This window comes from Passer montanus, unplaced genomic scaffold (genome assembly GCF_014805655.1).
Source record: "Passer montanus isolate IOZ18808 unplaced genomic scaffold, ASM1480565v1 scaffold16, whole genome shotgun sequence".
NCBI lineage: Eukaryota > Metazoa > Chordata > Aves > Passeriformes > Passeridae > Passer > Passer montanus.
This window is the reverse complement of record NW_024363160.1, coordinates 11,911,970-11,933,460: the sequence shown is the minus strand read 5'-3', so window position 1 is coordinate 11,933,460 and position 21,491 is coordinate 11,911,970. Positions and strand designations below refer to the sequence as shown.

General features: G+C 36.9%; 1 protein-coding gene across 1 annotated transcript in view; it reads right to left on the bottom strand.

Annotated features, from left to right (window-relative positions):
• Positions 1–21,204, bottom strand: part of ST18 (ST18 C2H2C-type zinc finger transcription factor) — a 168,524-nt gene extending 147,320 nt beyond the window's left edge. The window contains exon 1 of the mRNA XM_039703087.1: positions 21,022–21,204. The gene's annotated coding sequence lies outside the window, so the exon portion shown is untranslated. The remainder of the gene's footprint in view (positions 1–21,021) is intronic.
• Positions 21,205–21,491: the final 287 nt, after the last annotated feature.

The following is a 21,491-nucleotide window of genomic DNA, read 5'->3' as shown; positions in this document are numbered from 1 at the left end:
CCTATGACCCCTTTGTTTTATGCTGTTTACTTCCATCTTTTTCATATCATCAACATTTTCTAATTTTTTTTCTGACGAGGCCACAGTTACAAATCCATATTAGTCTCTTCCCTATATTTTTCTTATCTTAAATGTAACTAGAATTTGTATTACTCCACAATTTTATGGTGGAGACATTCATATTTCTTAACACTCTCTTTCTGATTGTTTTTTTATATTCCAATCTTTTTGTCTCCCATCTCCTTCACATATACTTACAATAAGCTTAGTGGGATTTGCTCTAGTAAGCCTGTCTTTGCTTTTGTACTTAGCATTGGCCCCATTACCGAGTGAAACAGATATAATTTGGGTCTGGTTTGGGTAAAAGAACATCTGACTTCTTCATGTACTGTTAAGAAATTAATAATTTTCTTTCTAAAGAAAAGACACAGACTGTCTTTTTCTTCCTTTATCGCACCAGTTTCTATTCAACAAAGCAAAGGACTCTTTCTTATTTTCTTCTTTCCCCATTTTTTATAGTTTTCTGCTTAAGATAAATGCTTCTTTAAAAATTCATTGTTCAGAACAGAATTCAGGTGCAATTGTCTTTTACTGGAGCATGAATTCCAGGGAGATTTTGCACCTCTGACTAAGGAAACTTGCATTTCTTTAAGACTTGTATTCCCAGACTCTTGATTTCAATTGATTTCTCCTAATTTCTTGAAGTCTTCTCTTTTCAATTAAAAACACATGCATAATAAGACTAAACTAAAATTTCAAGATCTATTCCAAATTTCAGAACAGTTATTTTGAAAGTTTATGGTTTTAATATATATATGATTTTAATATATATGTGGTTTTAATAATATATATGATTTAAAATACATTTACTGTTACCTTCCATTTACAAGAAATTGGACGTATTGATGGTAAGGGTTTTTTTCTACTGTATCTTTCCACAAGAACTTCTTGAGGGAAGTATCTTGCTGTCACAGCTGACTCATGATGAGCACAGGTGTGTTTTGTCTTTGACTCAGAGTCAGTCACAGATGCCACAGAAATCAAAATCTTTCAGTTGCAACTTGATCTAATAAAATACAATTACAGTACCATCAGCAGGGAGAAATCTCCCACACAGCCTGGTGAGCACCCTGGGGGGAATGTTTTTAGTATGGTGCACAGTAAATTAACCACTAAGCACCCATTAATGCTAATGAGAGCGCCATGGTTAATTTCCTGAGCACTGTGCTGAAAAGATACCTGTAGGTATTGCTTTTAAGCCTGTCTACTGTACATTTAGTCTAATAAAATGTGCTGTAAAAAGTGAGCTGACCATCTAATTCACCCATTAAAGCTGTCCTTACAGTGTAACTTATACAAAGCAAGTTAGTCAATCTGCTAAAGAAAATAAGGTCAATGCAGATTAATAGGAGACACTTTTCAAATATTGAACAAGTATATTTGCATACAAGATGCAAATCAAGTATGCAAAAAGAAGTGCAAAACACACTTTAAGACTGTGATCAAAGACCTCCTGTTCTGACCTAATAGCTGTAGTCATCAAACACCAGCAGCAAAGATGCTGCCTGAGTCTGTCATTTGTATTTTTACTGGTAATTCCATTTCAGTGGTGAAAGTCACTATGCTGAAGGTTCTATTTTCTTTTGAACTGTATTTTGAATGTTTGTTCTTCAAGATATAATGACAAATTTTAAGGGGAAGTTGCAGCTGTTAGATCCTTAATGATGGATTTCCAACTCATGCTACTACAGCCATCTCTGATTACAGCAGCATTAGCTAAGTTGACCATAAGATGAGACAATTCTATTAAGCTACAGGATCAGATCTCAAGGAAATGTTTTGTAATTTCATTAAAAGGGGATATAATTTCTCTTCCCATGCATTGGTCAGGACATGTAGGACACCAGTCCCACAAACCCTTACAATTTAAATAGCTTTAAATTAATTAAAAATTAAACACATTTTAAAATATCTTACTTAGGTATAGAAAAATGCTGATTGTGTTTATCTTTTACAGTGGCCATGTGACTGTAGTACTTTTTCTAGCTTGCCCTCATCTCTCCATAATTAAGCTGCAGTTCCTTAATCCTTAATGCTGATCATACAAGGATAGAAATGTGATGCTCCTTTCCATGGACAATTCTACCACTGCTGAACACTTGTGGTGATTTGGAGCTGGCACACCCACCCTTTAGCTCCTAGAAAATTTTGCATCAGAGAAAGAGAGAAGGAAGGTTTTTAACATCTTAACATCTTTTATTCTTCTATTTTATTCTGCATTTCTACAGTAACATAGATTACAAACAGGTTGGTTTTGCTTTCTTTCAGTTTATCATTTTAGATATCACATTTTCAATATCTAAGGTTCTCACAATGCAGGAAAGAAGAGATATGGAATCATCAGCAATTGCCCAATTTACAAGCAAATTCATAAATTTTATTATATATTTCTCATAGCATAGCAATACTCAGTAATCAGAAACACTGAGCAGGCAGAGCACAAATAAAGAGTCTCCACCAAAAACTGACAACATAACCTCAGCATATACAGCCAAGTGGAAGGTTTTTGTTAGAAGCTTTGGCATAGCTTCACTAGTGGACTTCAGCTATTATATACAGCATTCTCTTCTCACTGAAACTGAGAGTTCTGCAGCCTGCACAAAGTCAGCAATAAAAATACTGAAGAGCCAGATTCATCCAGATATAAACTTGGACAATTAAAACAGTTTCAAAGCAGACCTCAAAGCAGTTTCAACTAATTATCTTTAAATGCACTTAACACTGTACAACTTCTCTGTTCGGTACTAAGTAGAGATGCTATTTCAATGTCATGTTGGTGCACAGATTTTGGCTGGGAGAGAGTTCATTTATTTCACAGGAGCTGGTAGGGGGCTACGTTTTGGATTTGTACTGACAACAGTGTTGATGACATGATGTGTTTTCATTATTGCTGGGCAGGGCTTGTGCAGTACCAAGGCCTTTGCTGCTTCTCACCCCACGCCACCGGCAAGTGGGCTGGGGGTGCACAAGGACTTGGGAAGGGACACAGCTGGAACAGCTGACCCCAACTGACCAAATATACATCCACACCTTGTGGCATCATGCTCAGCATATAGAGTTGGGAGAAAAAAGGTGTAAGAGAATGGGCATTCAAGCATTGGCATTGTCTTCCCAAGTCACTGTCACACACAATGGAGCCTGGCTTTCCCAGCTGAACACTTATCTGTTGATGGGAAGTGGCAAATTAATTCTTTGTTTTGCTTTTCTTGAAGGTCTGTCTTTTATTCTACTTACACCACCATCTTTAACTCAACCAGTGGGTTTTCTCACTTTTACTGTTATTCTCTCCCAAGTCCCCTTTGAGGGGAGTAAATGAATGCTGTCTGGGGCTTAGCTGCAGGCTGGGGTCAAACTATGTTAGTGAGATATACAATTAATATCATCCGGAGCCCCAAAGAGGCATTTTCATTACCCTTTAACATGTATTTGGAGGTGCCCTATTTTTGAAAATTCAGTGTAAAAATCCTGCAGTGAGAGTGTGAGCTCTTGATTTTCAGTGTTGTCTCCAAAAGGCTTTTTAAAAGGCTTATTGGCTAGCAGCTGTTCATGGAATGAACCATCATGGTTTCATGCACATAAAGAATCCTTAGACTTCACATTAATGTCACCCCTTTTAAACTCAGTCATGCTATTCAGTTTCTCTAATGTGCAGACTTAGGGAAGCATACAAACCTACAGGTCTTTCTGTCATGGTAGAAGAAACATATACACAGACATTGAGCATGCAATTCTCCTTACCAGTTCTACCCTCTGCCCCCGTCACATCTCTACTCAAACTATTTCAATTGCAAATGAATATTTGCTAAATAATTGGCCTCTGAAATGCTGTCTTGAGACACCTTTACCTATGCTACCATCTAATTGTTTACAAAATTTTCAGTTAGGTTATCTTCACTTTTTGAGATGTTCCCTCTGCCAGATTTTTCCTCATACCTGCTTTTTAGTAAGTCAAGCACAAGTCAGCCAATTTTCCTTCTCTTAAGAATGCACAGACCAGTTCCAGAATCTTACTTTAAATTGTCTTAAAATGATTTAAAATAGGAATTTAAGGCAGTCATCAAGGCTTTACTAACTTTACCTTTAAAAGAAGTGACTTTACACTCAAAAAGTGTTCATCAGATTTTTGCTTTCAGATCAAAGTGATAGAGCACAAAAAGCATTTCAGCTACAATAATGCAAAGGTGCCCTCTGGGAAAAAAAGCCTAGATTTTCCATGTTAATGCTCATCCACTCTCTAGATAATATTGCAAAGCAAAAATTCAGAGTGTTAGTCACACTTCAGGTTTCTCAGATCAGGTTAGATTTTTCCCCATGCCTGCATGAAGCAAATGCCAGTTATATACTTAATCCGCATGTAAAGCTGACTGTCTAGATTTGCAATAACAAGTATATGCAATCAAATAGATTGGTATGAGAATAACTACCAAGAAAAGTCAACATTTCTTGTCTGAAGCCCTGTCTATTTCTCAGAACTCTCCAGACCTGTAAAATCAAAGTATAACTATTTTAATAAAATAGAGCAAAAAGATGCTGAAAAACAAGGTTGTGAAAAATATATATTTGGGTGAAAGGAGTAAAATATAGATTATTCTTCCTAAAAAATCTATTTTCAGAATTCTCTATAAAAATACTAAATAGTTTATAATTTTCAGAAGAATAAACAGCAAAATAAAGATGTAGCAATTCTTCTGTAGGAGACATAAACTGAGTGAAGGCTTGACTATTTCTTCATGCTATGCCATTTGATAGCAAAACGAAAAAAAATAAAATGCTGGCACTTCAAACTGGCAGTGTAGCTATCCATTTAAAGCCCTGTATCAGATTACCAATACCATGTGATGTCTTATATAAAGCTGGATAACATTCATGATCAGTTTGTATCCAGTACAAAGCTCCTCATAAATAAATAGGGCTAGAGGCATGTTTTGATGGCAGAGGGCATCATACTGCTCTGTTCTTATTGAAAGATGGCCCTGGTTTAGTAAAGATATGTTTTGTTGGCAAAAAGTCTGCTATCATCTGGTTAAGTGGAAGGATGTTCAGACATGAAGCTGAAGCAAACATTTAAGCTTAATCTTGAAGGCAAGTGATTTACTTTGTAGCATTTCAAGGCTATTTATTTTACAGTACAGCAGCTTGTTTGCCTGGAATCAGTGTGACTCACAAAATCTTGTTAAAATGCAATATTAGGAGGAGGAAAGAGAAAAATAAGAAAAAAATAAAAGGAAGAAGAAACAGAGCAAGAGTTAGGAGTTAGAAATATAAGTAGAAAAAGAAATAAGGATTTAAATAAAGAGAATGTTAGAGAATGAGAATAAATCAAGTAAACATACATTTAAGTTTATTATCCATTTGAACCCTTTATCAGAGCCCTTGCTTACTCTGGCCAGCAGTTTCTCTTGCAAATAGCTTCATAAGAAACAGTGGGAAAGTTTCTGTGAATTACTGAATTTTTATGTCACTTAGAAGTGGACTACATAGTCTTTCAGATGATAATTAACAGAAAAGACTATGGAGTAGTCAGAAGGAATATAAATTCTATAAACTCAAATATCAGAGTACCAAAAATATAGACTAATATTAACCACTGGGAACTTAGAATTAATGGGTCTTTTAATACATTTGGATTTATTCCACACACAAACACACAAATATTATTTTCCTTGCTATTTCACCCATTATTTTTCCATAGAAAAGTTGATTAATTAACGGAAATTCAAAGTGTTCGTTCATCCCTTCCTTCCTGTTCCCCTCAAGTACACCTCTTTTTTTTATGCTAACACAAGGAAAACATAATGCAGTTACTCTTCTAAATGGAAGCAACTATTAATTTATGAAGGTACTAGTCAACATAAATACAAGCAGTCAATGCTGCATCTTTTATCAGAGCTTTGAGCTATTAGCTCCCACACTGACTTGATCAGCTACCTTTTTTATGTTACACAAACATGCCTAAGTGTTTATCTACCAGTTTAGCCTATCAATACCATTTAGTGAAGACATTTTTTCTGAATTATCTAGATCCTTATAAAAATTTGTCAGTAATGTTACAAAGAATCTAACTTTGATATCACCTTCAGTTAAGGAGACATTAGGTAGTCATTTATTCTCAAATTCAGACTTCTGGTAATACATACATGCAGCAATAACCACCATAAAATTTATCTCATTTGAAAGATATGCTGCATTTCAGATTTCTATGTTGATATTAGACATTATGAGATATTTTCAACATGAACCGAGCACCTCACTACTCTCTCACATTTTAGTTGGCTTAGCTTTTTCTAGGTGAGAGTTTTGCTGTGTAAATGGCTTGCTGTTGCAGACAATCAGTAGCAGAATACATGAGAGCTGAGGATTGGTTTTTGCATTTTCAGCAACCAAAGAAGGTGGCAGGATCCTTAAAAGGGGCTCCTTTGAGGTAAAAGTCAAAGATGCATCTGCCACTGCAAGTCAATGGCCAACAGCCATCATCTCTTCATCATTTGTATGTAGATGTGACAACCTCCATCTGTCTCTGTTGCTTGAGCCCAAGCAATCACAGGATTTAGAGAAAACATGTAGGTAGATGGAAGAAAGGCTTAAGAACTGTAAAAAGGATGAATTACTCTCATCCTCACTGACTGCAGTTTTAGCTGGTGGAATAGAAATACAACAAAGAGACAGAAGAAAAGGATTGAGAGCAGAGAGGGGGACAAGTGAAATAATCTCACACAGAATCCATTGCTGGCCATATCAGTCTCAGTCACATGCAGAAGGTTCTGTGAGGTTCACATGCGGGGCCATCAAACATGTGAAAAACTACTTTTCTTAGCACTGAAGACTACCACAAGAACAGATTTTAAAGTAAGTTGATGGACTGCTTACTGGCTTTGGCTAAAGAAATTCATCACACTCGGTCTATGAGTCCCTATACAGAGAAACAACCAATTCCAAAAGGCTCACAGTCTCCCACTCCACTTTATTTAACACTTGAACTCCCCACCACTAGGGAAGACACATAGGAGGGTTGTATGTGCACAGAGTCCTTTCAATTTTTTAGGCAGGACTTGATGATATCTAACAAAAGAACCAATGAAAACTTGAGGTCTTTATGCAAAAAAGACCTTTAATTAAAACAAGAGAATATTATACATATCTCTCACAAAAGCTTTCCACAGATACATTCATTTTACTCTCTTAACATTTGTTGTTCCAGTACTTGCAGTTTTGCATTTGCTATTTTTACTTTTTCAAACAATTTTATTATGATGTGAATATCTTTATACATAGTCATTTGTATATATCTGTCTACAAAAAAAAAAAAAAAATAAATCACATTGTGTTATTCTCTTTACTCATTAATGAAATGCAATATTTTCTTTCTGTTTCAACTAGAAGCAGTTATTCAGAATTTAAGTATGCTTCCTGAGAGCACAAAGTGAGAATAACTTTTAAAATAAAGAAGCTGTAGCCATATTATACATTTGTAAAACAAATCCTTTGAGCTTTACTTTGACTACCACATTTGACAAATTTATCCTTTTCTCTAGTGTTCAGCATCAGAGAAATTCTTTGATTTTGTAAAGAGCAGATATAAAGAATGATTCGATTGCATCACAAATGAGATCAGGTTGCTCCTAACATCTAGGCATAAAGCATTAGAAATGTATTAACACTAAAAATAACTTGCAAAGACAGAACATCACAATGGAATTAAATACTATGTGTGGACATTCTAGAAAAGAAAATTGGTGGAGGAGCAAAAAGCTGCAGATCTTCCATCAGTCAATGCTCAGAACTCCTCCAGGAGGTGCCAGGTGTGGCTCACAGTAACCTGGCCATGGTTCCTTCTGATCACAGGTGATCAAGCAGCAATAACTGGTGTTTCAGCAGACAATAGAAACAGCTGGTTTTCTTAATGGATCTTACAATAAATCACATCAATGGAATCCCTAAGCAGGTTAAGAGGTGAGGAGATTGGTCTTTCTGAAAAACAGACTTGAATATGCCTAGAGACATCAGGACAAAGTGGCCTAATCCATTGGTCAGTCCTGGAAAGCCATGGATGGGGAAAGCCAGTCTGTCTGCTTGCAGATGGCCACAGCCTCCTGTCTCATGTCCCCAAAGACATGCAGGCAGCTATTGGCCAGTTTGAAAGTTCTGCAAAGCTCTTTAGACTTACACTTCCTCTAAGAGAAGTGTGAATTCAGTCAAGGCCAGATTAGGCTGACTCTGTGATGCTCAGGGTAATAAAAAATCCCCTTGGCTGTGTGCATTTCAGATGCAACCTTGCAGATGCCAGAGTGGAAGATGACAGTCTGGAATATTGGCTTGGCTGGCAATCAGGTACTGTCTAGGGAGGGGATAAGATGATGATGACCCACAAGGGAGGGACATCACGTAACACTTGTCTCTACCATGCCTCACAGTTGAGAGATTTAGGCTGCATATCCTTGATAGGCATAACCTTGCTATTATGTGCTTCCATCAGCTCAGTCCCCGGGCTCTTCCGTGATTAACTGAATAATTCCATTTGCAGGACATGATACCTAGCTCCACAGTTCTGGGGCACAGTATATTGCTGGCACTGAAGTTAGGATAATCACAGCTCAATGGCCATGTAGCTTGTCTACATGATGACACAACCCCTCAGGTCATTATTTGCAGAGGGCTCAAATCAGAAACTCAAACACTGCAATAACCTTAAAGATAATCTTATCACGTAACCAACAGACTTTAGTGGGAGAAGATTACTGCTCTGTTCTGGCAAACTTGGAAAATATCTCTATTGTTGTCCTGAATTTTGGCTATGAAATCTAATAAAGCAAAAGGAAGAAAAGCAAATAAAAAAATAAACACTCAGTAATATCCTGCCTCCTTTGTGATATACCACTGTACCAGCCTCTGCTCTCAACTTAAAATTTATATATTGTCTTTTACAAATAAGGAGACACTGCAGCTTTTACAGTACTTTTGAGAAGATACTTCATCCTCACACTGACTGGCAGCAGAGAAAAACAACTTTGAAAACTGCTTTTTCATGGAGTAGGTGAGCAATAATCTATCAGAAACAAATTGTGATACTGCCACAGCAAACACAGGAAAAAAAATCAGAACCTTCACACAGCTAATTCAAATCGAAGGGTATTAAACAGGATTTGCTACAACTAGCTTGCACATTTTTTACACTGCATTCTTAAAAATATTCCTTCAAGATGTGCAACTAATAGGCTAACTTGATAAAACTCTTCCAGATATCATGAAAAGAAACAAATATAAATTGTTTGGGGTGTGAAAGAAAATTGTAAAACATACTGCCATAAGATTTTCAAATTTCAATAGTATGTTTTAATTTTAAATTCAGGGTTGAAAATATACATATTCCTTCAGGAAAATTGCCTATATGGAGTTTCACCATTGCAATTTGGGTAGCTGATCTTCAAAAGTTCTAAGTATTTAACAACATTAAAGGTGAATGAAAAAGGCAGATGTACAAAGCACACATGAGCATTTCTATATGGACTTCTATGTAATTCTTTCTTCAGGTCAAGGTCACAAGTAATATATTCTGAATATATATTTGATAGTTTGAGTTTTTACTACAAAATAGAAATGACAAATTTGAAATGGTTGAATGAAAAAAAAATTCTTACTTCCTAGTCATGAATGTGCCATCATAACATCTTTGTTTTTACTATATAGCTTCTTTTCAATAATGTGAAGAGCCTTTTTTAGACATGAAACTCTTTCTGATAATAGCTTTTTTGTTTATGAAGTGATAAATTCTGCCCCACAGGTCTTCATTCTCCTCCTGTAGAAATCTGATTGGCAGGCATGCTGGGGTATGATGCAGAATATGTTTCCTTTTCTCATGACCATGATAATATGAGCCATTCTGCATAGTCTTGCTGTGCAATATGAGAAGATATATAGATGATCTCTTTATCCACAGAGAGTTTACAGAGGCATGATTACTTTCTGTAGAAATATTTTACAAAGTCTTTTTAAACTGTTAGGATATATATGTTGAAAAATTATATTTAAAGAACACGGTGAATTTGATTCTTAATTGCCTTCTTGAAATTTGCCACTAATTTAATGTGACTACAACTAAATTGTGAGGTTCATTTCATGTTTTTCTGTGGCAGGCCCAAAAATTTTAGAGAGGAAACTCATGGTTTTATGAGAAAAATGATTGATAATTAATTGTTATTCGTTTTCGTGATATCACCTCTGTGGATTGTCAGGTTCACAAACAACTTGCAAAATTGCAAGTGCCCAAGTGTTGCATTTGTTTTGCTGTTCAGATCCAGAAGGCAACACTTCTTGTTCAATAGCAGTCCCTCCTTTTTCCCACATCACACAGTGCCGATGAAGTCAGCAGGGTTGGGATGTGCCACCCAGCTCCGGGCTGCAGGCCATGAGCCAGCCAGCATCTCTTGCAGCCAAGGCTGTATTTATTGCACCCTCTTCTACAGGGACCACTGCCTCACTGGGGACAACTTCTGCTTCCAGTAGAACAGCACCTCAGGTAGTGAGAGGTGACATGTCTCAACAGGAATGCTTCTCGTGTTTTTATCAAGTGTCTTGATACTAGCAAACAAAGCTAGCAAGCTTGTTCCAAAATTAAGCTTGCAGGCTGAGAGGAGAGGAAGAGCATTTACAATATGGAATTGATCCATTTTAAGCGTTCTAGTTGGCAAATGTGTTAGAGATTAAAAAAAAAATCAGAGTCTGCAATAGATATCTGGCACGAATCAGAAACAATATTTTGTAGGTGGGCCCAGCACAAAGCAAGGCCCATTAGGCTCAAAGGACACTGCAACAGAACAATGGAAGCAGACAGGAAGTCTGCACTAATAAATATGCCCATTGGGCCAGTGCCACTGCCTAGCATGGCATAGATACATACAGAAGGATTATACACTAAATGGTGCAAGCACAGTCCAGTCCATCTGTCATAAACATTAAGTCCAAAGGCCACAGGTGCAGATGGCACTAAAAAGTAAAAATTACACCCAGACAGAGACCACTTCATGTAATATGGAGAAGAAAAAAACAATCCAGCAAAACTAAACAAAACAAAACAAAAAAAATTCCACTGATTTGTTTCCAATCAATAAATGTTCTCAGAATGTCCTTGGCAATCTCTGCTTCTTCCTTTCCCGCTGTCATTGTACATGCAAAACATACATTTATTTCACAAAAGTACTTTGAGCATTCAGGATCATTTTTTATTCAGTTAAGTAGATTTACCAGATATTTTGGCAAAAGGCAAATAATTTAAAGTATGATTCAGTCCTTCATTCTAGTATGTTGAGAAGAGAATATATTTTGCCTTTGGAGAGGGCATGTTAGACTCCAGGTATATTTTTCTTGAGGAATGTTCCCATAATAGAAAGCTTAATAAAAAGGAGGACAATGTGCTTCTCTCCCTCATATTCCAGATAAACAGAAAGGGAAGTTGCCTATGTCAAAGCTCTAAAGAACAAAGAATTTCTGTTTTTTAATCATTTTAAATAGCACTTGCAGAGGACATTGATTTCTCAAACTGAAGTATATTTAATACATATGCTATAGATCTGCAGATCATGTACATAAAGGTAGGTAAACACCACAGAACACACTGTACTACAGTAACATTTAATTCATCATAGTTTTCTTCATTTACAGTCACCAAAGGCAAGTAACCAAACACCCAGAGCTAAATGGGAACAGACCACCCAAAAAGGGTACTAAAAACTCTTCCTCCAAGTGAAAGAAATCCTCAGAATAAACACTAGATCTTCAAGATTTTGTCTTTATATACGTAATTAACTGCACTCCAAACCAGTGGAAGTCAGAATTTCAAGTTCGTCCTTTTTCAGCCATACTTTGAGGCAGTTGTAGAACTTGTACAAGCACTGGTCAATTTGTCAGCTGATTAAAGGAAGGATGCCAATTCTATAGCAGCACTTACAAAACAGTTTTAAAATTCTAACAAAATGCTTATATCTTTGATGGGGTTTTAGACAGTGTTTAACAAAGAAACAAAAGCCATCTAAGAATATAATCATATTCCAACTGCATAATCCCACTGAAATTCCCACTGGCAACCCCAGTGTTGTTTCAGAAAGAGTAGCAGTTTCATTGATACCAGTCCATTGAACTTTTTCTTGCTACAAGAGTAAACTTTATCTTTACATTTTAATCAGCATTGCCCATTATGCCTCACTTTGCTCATGAAATCTGACCTCCATAAATCAATGGGATCACCCTGATGCCTTTGCAATAGCAATATCTGTAAGATTGCATAAGCAGATGTACAGGGTGTGATGTCTTTTCCCTTCCTTCAGGACAGAGTTTGTGTAACTGGACAGCAGACATGGTAATCACAGAAATTATTCTGCATGCTGTTTCTTTGTTGTACTTGAAACCAAGTACCGTAAAGATCTAAAAATACAGAAATGAATCAATTGAATGCTACTTCCAAAACATTGTATATATATTTTTTTAATAAACCTCAAGTTGTACAGTTTTTAATTGCTAAGAGGTACATACCCATTAAGCATATGTTTGAGTATGGTCTTTACAAGAGATGAAAATGGGAAGCATTGATGTCAATTTCCTACAGTCTCAAATTTAAATAATTTAGGAAAGGGGTTTTTGTTTTCTTTTTTAAATCAAAAAGTGTGAACAGTGACTTTGAAGACCTGTTTCTTCATGTAATACCAGAGGATGGTAGCATTTAAGTTTTGCCTTACAGCTGTGGTGGGATCCAATGTCTCATAACCAGAGCACATTCCAATTTAATTCCCATTTAACAGCTGACTACCCAAAGTTATCTGGCTTTGCCATGGATTAGAACTAGGGATACTTTTCCAGCATCCAGTTTCTAAGTGTTTATTCCCACACTGATGCTGCAATGACAGCTGAGACTACAGCTACTCCTCTTGTTCTGCCCTCCCTGTCCTCAGTAACCAGGAATGACAAGAGAAAAAATTCCTGCCTCGTTGATAAGGTCTGCTGGTGCAGCTGTGAGCAGACAAGACCTCACACTGCCATATTTTAAGTCAGCCAACTCTTGTATTGCATATAAGAACTAATAAATGTGATGCCATATCCAGCCTTCCAACAAGGCTTGCGTATCACAGCCACTGTGGTGACATCTACTCACACAATATTAGAGTCCTCATTTCCTACTGGCTTGGAACTTGGGCAGAGTTTGCTCCCATTTCCATTCACACACTCTGACTCCCAAGTAGCCCTGGCAGATGGGTTCTTGTGCCAGGATGCATGGAAGAAACCTGGAGAGGTTTCAGCCATCCATCACCAGCCATTAGTGCCGATGTCCTTATCTCCTCTTCTCCCTTTGTGCAGCTGGACACCAACAGCAATAACCAAGGATGATGATATTGATGTTGGGGCTCAGGAAAGCAACAAGGCAGCTTCCACCTGGAGTTAAATCAACTGAACAAGACATGCTGAAACTATCCGTGCAAAATAAATAAAAAATTATTGAGAGAATATAAAAGGAGAAGCTAATAAGCTCTATAGAAAGTGCAGTGAAGAATGGGTGGATTTCATGGGCAGCTGGGAGACAGACTTCACAGACACTTGAAGAGGACCACTTCTGGTGAGTGCAGTCATGCAAGGTCAACAATGCCCAGGGAACTGCAGCAGAAATTCCATGCAAGGCTATGAGCACACTAGCAATGGTTTCAGCAGTATTGACCTGGCAAAGTGATACAGCAAACTGGGATCAGTGGGGGGGGGGGGAGAAATTCCATGCAAGGCCATGAGCACACAGTAATGGTTTCCGCAATACTGACCTAGCAAACTGGGATCAGTGGCGGGGGGGGGGGGGGGGGGGGGGGGTGGGAGAATTTGGACTGGTTGTTTTTGGGGGGGAGGGGGGGGGGGGGGGGGGGGGGTGGTGGGGGGGTGGTGTGGTGAGAATTTGGACTGGTTGTTTTTTCAGAGGCGATTGAAGCAGGAAATAGTTAACCAGAGAGGTGAAAAAGAACATCTAAAAATAGATTTTAGAAGTTATGCAAGTCCTGTGAGCAGTGCTGCCTGCTAGGTAGTCCTGCATTTGATGAGCCCAGCCTGAGTCAGGACTACAAACCAAACCTGTAAACAGACAGTGCAATTATCAAACCTGCTTCTGCAATAAGGAGGAAGTGAGCTGGGCTGAGGTATTTTCCTTGACCTAAAAGGACAACATCTGGACAGGACAGATTGAGCATTCTGGCACAACTCCAGGACTGATTATATTGGTATCTTCCCAGACACTTCCTAATATCTTTCACAGCATAAATCCCTACAGTAAAAGATTGATTACAATGTAGTCTACATTCCCAAGTAGAGTATTTTCTAACAATGACCCAAGAGGCTTCGTTTCTTTCCTTCTACTTTTAGTTCCCAGTCCTCACTGTTAGTCATGTTGATTTGGCATAAGGAAAAGGTAGACTTACAAATATTTTTAATCACTCTCTTTGTTCCACTGTTTTCACTTGGATACACATTCAAGCAAAAATGCATCAGATTTTTCTTGATTTCCTTTACACAGTTCTTTCTTCCTCAGCAAAAATATTCGCATAAAATTTCAGGGAAAAATAACAAAACAGAGGACAAGCACCATCAAATTAAACCAAGACACAGCTCAGAATCCATAGCCATCACTTCCCTATCAAGAGCATTCACCATCCTGGCCCCTGAAACATGTATCCAATCAACTCTGTCATCTCATTGCAGATCCTACTGTGCTGGTCAAGAATTAAAATCCATGCTACTCCAGACGACTTTTTCATAAACTAACATGATATAATCATACAATGTATAAACATTCATATTCTCTGTGGTCATCTTTACCACCAAAATTAAGCTGCCAGAAAATCTTTACTCATATGTTTTCTCTGAAGTAGCATAAATCTGCTAGCAAAATGGAATATCTGTGACACATGCAATCACATGATTAACACTTCTAGAGGAGCACTACTAATAAAATTATTACCGAGAAAAATAGAAAAAATATTTCTGTGAGTCAAGTTCATGGGAAATGTGTTTCAGTTTCATGCTGTTTAAAGCTGCAGATAGTATTTTTTTCAGATTTTTATCCATATTTAATCTAGTTTTAATGAAGTGTTTTCTTAAGTTTAACACCTTAATTCCTGGAAAAAAAATGTCCATATTAACTTCTTGAGATCACTAAATATATTGATGAGCTCCTAATTATCATTTCCCTGCAGGAATTTCATAATATTCTGTACAGATTCATACATATATATATATATCTAAAATATTAATGCATTGATAAAAATACAATATATAAAAAATAGATTAAAAGTTTTCAGAAGAGCACACTTTTTTTCTGGACCAACGTGAAATCTCCAAAGAGTAGTAAAATAATGTATTAAAATAACACTGCTTTTTATTGTGGTTTTATAACATTGGGAAAACCTAGTGCATAAAATTGAAACTGTGATGTGCCATTAAAATAAAAAAGGAAAAAGTAAACTATGGAAAAATAAGAAAAAGAAAAAGTAAATGTACTTGTTGAATATTTTCCATTCTGTGAAGCCTATTCTTAATAACTCCTTGAACTACATTGACTAATCACAAACATCCACTACAGCAGACCTTGATGTGCTACAGATTGTTGATAGAAAAGTACAGCAAAATATAGGATTCAGTGTTAGACGAGACTTGTTAAAAACATAAATATCTTTTGAAGTGATTTTGCTTGTAAACATAAATATGAATATGTATTGCAAAAACTGAAATCACAATTATTTTGTTTACAGTTAGCAGTGTGAGTATTAAACTCTTAGAAATACATATCTGAAAGAGAAATAACATAAATTTTCTAGGAAAGTGGAGTGATTTTCAGAATTTCTAGAAAGCCTTAATACTGCATATTCCTCAGATTTAATGTTGAGGTCATGCAGTTCCTTAGCTTTAGGTCACCACAACCCATGAATTGGCTGCTTTTTTTTCTGTTCCCAGGATGGGAAGACACTCAAAACTTGTATCAGCTCTGTATGGATTTCAGTGTGAGTCAAAGAATACCAAGACTTTAGACTGGAGTCTAAACTTTGTTCTTTACAAATGAGAAAGTGAAGAAATTAAAAACAAAAGGCTAGTATTGACTTGAGATCCACAGTGAAAAGGGCAGGTAACAAACTCACAACAAATCCAGGATAAAGTGAAAAACACCCAAACCCATCTACACGATCCAATCTAATATAATCAGGGAAAATCACCATTTCTGATTCTTAAAGCACAGTAGGAATAAAGGTGCCTCCATGGATATGTTTCAGTAAAATGATAGAACCACCAAAACTGAAACTGTTACATTGACATTTTCATGAGATATATGTCTACATTTCCTGAAATCATACCAATTGCTTAGGCTGTCCATTTCTTCATGAAATGGGTGAAAAATCTCTATTTTTTCCTCCTTATCGAATGTTTGAAATTAGGGTTTATTTGCCTACATATATCATTCCAAATTATTGGCTCTAATTTATTTATTTTTCAATACACAGATCAATAATGTAATTGTCAGCAAGGAGCCTGAATTTATTCAATTGCTGGTGCAAATGCCACAGTTTCCTTGTTTACATGAGGAAATTTTCACTAGTGCTGCTATTTCAGTTTCTGATCACTACTGAGTGGATCAGTGCTATTCCCATCTGGACACAAGCCCACATTTGTTTGATATGTGCCTAAACAGAATACAAAGCTTTATAGCTGAATGACAGATACCTTCATTTCAGGTACTGGTATACCCATATGTACTAAAAATGAAGAAACATATCCTGACTTAAAAAAACATGTGGTTATATAGTGGCAAGATAATTTAATTATGCATAGCTACTTTGCAGGGAAGAACTTCTAGAAACCAGCAGCAACAACAACAACAACAAAAAAAAGAATAGATCAAAGACATCAGATGAGAAGGAAAAAAAAAAGAGAACATGCTGTTGCTGTACCTGTATGTATTAATGTAATACCACAATCAAGAAAATATCAAAACATTGATTTATGAGAGACAGGAAACTTCAATGATAATACAGACCTTCTGTTTCTTGGTTATGAACAGCTTGGCTGCAATCTTCCATCTCTGGTCAGGATGCAGATAAGAGTCCCAAACTTCTAGCATAGCTTTACACTTGACTAAACTGCACATTTTACACAATATTATTTTGGTCTGTGAATTTTTGGGAGTTTGTATTAAATATGTTACCAAAAAAAAAAAAAAAAAAGGCAAAAAAGCAGACCAGATTCTGACATTTAACAAACAAACTTCATTGAAGCAAGGGTCCACTTTGACTTGTGGACTTCAACATCAAATGCCTAAAACCAGAGTACTGAGTATTATAAATACTACTTTAATTTCAACCTCTGCACTACTTTTCAGGAAAGATAAGTATTGAAGAGAATCAGTTATTACAACTGAGCACTTCCACTGTGGCTTAGCTAAATACAACTTCTCACAGCCTTCTTAACCAACAAAAAATGAGAGAGATATGTAAAAGTCAACCAGAAAATATCGTTTGTCAGAATGCTATGGACAACAGAAGCCTATGTGGGGAAAGAAGGTGGATTTGACTTTTGGATTCAAGACTATTTTTTCAAAACACAATCAAATCCAGGAGGGAAATCAGTACTTAAAAAGTTATTTCTTCACTTTTAGATAAGAACTGAATTGAGAGGAATTGAGTGCAAATTTTAGTAAAAATTTGGACTCGTACTGGAAATTGTCATTTGACATACCATCAGTTGTATGCCACCCTATCAGAGTGGATCCCGTGTTATGAAATATATTAGATTACTTCTAAGTTTCCTTTGCCCCAGGGGAAAAAAAAAAAAAAGGTGAAACATGCCTGTAGAGCTTCTGTTCTCACCACTGCTTCAAACTGTGGAGAAGCACTTCATTGGCTTCAGCAAATTCAGTACTTTATGCTACATGTATAAAGGGAGATGAAATCTTGACATGAAACCCCCGGGACTGGAAGACCTGTGTGTGATGTTACACAGAGGGTTGTAACAAAAACATATCACAAGTCAGATATGCAACAGCAGCTGATAACACTTCTCTCTCCTTGCCCCCTCACTTTATACTGCTGGTAGCTGCTGCAGTTAGCAGGGAATCCCTCCCCTTCAGTAATCCTCCCTTTAAAGCCCCTGGAGCTTCCTTCGCGCTCATGGCACACAGCACAAGTGCCTCAGAGAAGGGTTGCAGAGTCTCTGTCTGGTTCCAGTCACTTTTAAGAGCATGATAAAGCAAATGAAAAGAAAGTATGATTTTCAAAAGCGTTGGATTCTTTCCAATGCCTCCATAATCAATTTAAAGAAACACATGAAAGGTAAGCAGAACAAGTGAAGAGGATTTTCAAGAATATTTACTCTTTGTGTGGCTCAACTCTCTTTAAAGATACAGGAAATTTCTCCCTAACATCATAGACAGCAGATGTAAATTGGTATCAGAATCAAAGTAGAACATAACCCTTTTTATCTGGTGATAATCTTTTTTGCAATTCCTTGATATTCAACAATCACAATTCAATAGCAAGCTACTTTTCAAAGTACTTAGTTAAAGTGTAAGGAAATAGAATGGGGACAGGAAGGTTGCTCTTTCTAGATACGCAGAAAGCAGTTTGAACAGAGGCTTTTCAGAGAGAAGATTTTGCAGCTAATATATATTGAAGGATCTTTTCATGCAGTGACTATAGGCAGTGATTCTTTTCCTTGCTTTAAATCACAAAAGGAAACTACGAGCAAACAATGGCTTTAAAAAGAGAAACAAAAGATAATTCAACTTTATATACAGAGTCTGCCTCCCCACAGCCCCCTGCATATCTATGTATATACATGAAGAAAAGGCTTTTAAAACTCCATATAATGATAATTATCCAAAATTTTTACTAAAAATGAGAAAAATTTTGTTGTTACTCTACATTCAAAATTTTGAAAAGTTGTTCCCTAAAAATTGTACTTTCTCCTACTATTTTTTTTTTGTTACATAGCCATCAGCTAGATGTAGTTATCACTACACTGTATGTATTAAGTATTATGTATTGGTTTAAATAATGATTCCACCAAATAAGGTTTCTAGCATCAGTCTGCTAGCTCTAACATGCAAAACACTGTAACATTATCATATTATCACAAGTATGTTTAATCTATCTTTTGAAGAGGATAAGACTATATTGGCTGTAAGCCACTGTAAGCCTTTACCCTACTTTAAAGGAAAAGTTAAAGATCAAAAGTAGAGAGCTTAAATACACAAAGCCTTGGCACTCTCTTTCCATTTCAGCACTCTGCACTGACCTCTACCGGTTTCTCCACTTTAGGTTTCATCAGTATGAAGCAATCCACTTTTATTGAACTTTTGCTCTCTTTTCTTCAAATTCTGGGAAGAAGTAAATTGCATCCCACCCTGTTAACTTCTCCCTGACTGAAGGTCATAAAAAAAATCAAGCTTACACCTATTGGTAGCACTTTATCTATAATGAATGAGACACTAGGAAAAATAATTTGTTAAAAAACCACCTCACAGTATATATGCAGCTGTAGGTAGATATTAAATCTGAAAACCCTACTTAACACATTTATTACTACTAATTTCTTGTATTTTTTTTAATTGAACTGCTATTTCATGTCTCATGTGGTAATTAGATGTTTGCTCTATAAAATCTTGGTTTTTATTATAGAATTCCAAGCATCTGACCTATGATGAAGATCAGAAGTACTACTGCAACACAAATACCAAAGTTGTGAATGTAAATTTAACATCTTTAGTCATCCCTATTTGAAATACTTCTGTTTCACAGAACATGCTTCTCTCTAGAAGGTTCTTCAGTACAAATATTTGCTTTAATTAGGACAGACCTTGCAGCTTTTATAACCACACAGCAATGGATTGAAATACAGTAGCAGGCTTGGCTATATAAAAGTATCACTGTAAAAGCTTTGTCAAACCAAAACCATCACCCTGTCCTACTAGGAAGAGTGATGCACTCACCATATCTTTTATACAATTAAATGAAGTTAAAACTATCCATTTTTTAACAGATCACAAGCAAAAACAAAGCCCTAGTTTTTTATGTGCTTTACAGTAAAAAGCAACTCTAGTTAGTCATAAGTAAATGAGCAAACTTTTCCATCCTCATTTACCAAAGAACACTTTCGTTGTCAGCAAAACCCAAAACTTTCCAATTTTAAAAGCATATTTTTAGATATCTTTGTTATGAAATTCTTTAAGTATGAATAATAGTTTTGCATATCACGAGAATTTCATTTCCACTTACTGCTCCACCAGTGACTTGAAACAGACTTTAAAAAATTTTAAAAGTCACCTGTACGGTCTGAAAAAACCCCTACAATTGCTGACCACAAAAACAAAGAAGCTTTGTTGTTCGGTTGATATAGATAGTAAAGCAGATCACATATTGCTAATTCCATTTCAGAACAGCAAGATTCCTATTATTCATGAAGCTGTATTTTGTAATAATGCATTTTTCTTTTCTTTTCCATAAATACCTTTCTAAATCATGAACGTAAACAAATCACTCGGATATTCAGCATGAATCTACAATACTTTGTACTCTATAAATATCTGAATCTGACATCCTCTTTAATTTGCTTGGTTTTAAATCAAATTCTCTGACTTGTGGAACATTTGTATTTCTATCCCCTCTTTTCCTGCAGCTGGAGCTCACACCACTCCATCCTGTCAGTGCCAGGAACCAGGGACATCCCCCAGGGAAGCCCTGGAGGCCGGTGCAGCCCCGTCGGGCTCCCAGGAGCCCGGAGGTGCCCAGCAGAGTGAGGACAGGGGGTACCTGCAGCCCCCAGGCACCGCACCCCTCTGCTCTGCCTCCAGGCACGGCGGCAAGTGGCGGCCTCAGCTCCACTGTCCGGGATGAAAACCCACTCCTGGTCCTGCCCAGGGAGCTCGGTGACGCTGCTTTGTGTGGCTTTCCCTCTTACCTTCATCCAGGGGCTGAGGATGGGCGTCCGCAAGGTTGAGGCGTCCTGGTCTTGCTAGGTTTGCCACAGCGACGATGCTCACGCTGCTGCTCCTAGGACTTGGATGAACAACTGGATGGGCTCTGCTTGTTCTGTGCTGTGTTAGAAAGAAAACACTTTGATGCTCTAGGACTGGGCCTTTGCTCAATGAGCAAGTACATGATCGTTCTGAGATTTGCAGATCAGCCTCTTTTTCCACACGTGGGAAATTGAAAATGTCTTGACTTCCTACAACTCACAAAGGAGTGAAAGACATTGATTTTCACTGAACAAGGTGTTGACTGGATCACCATGAAACCATCTTCTTTCCAAAAGGCATTTTAAAGCAATGCTTTCAGTCAGCTCTGCACAAAATATTCCAAAACGGCCCCAATAACTTTTTTCCTTACCTCTGGTATCCCAGTGAGGTCACATTCTGTTAAAAACATCCT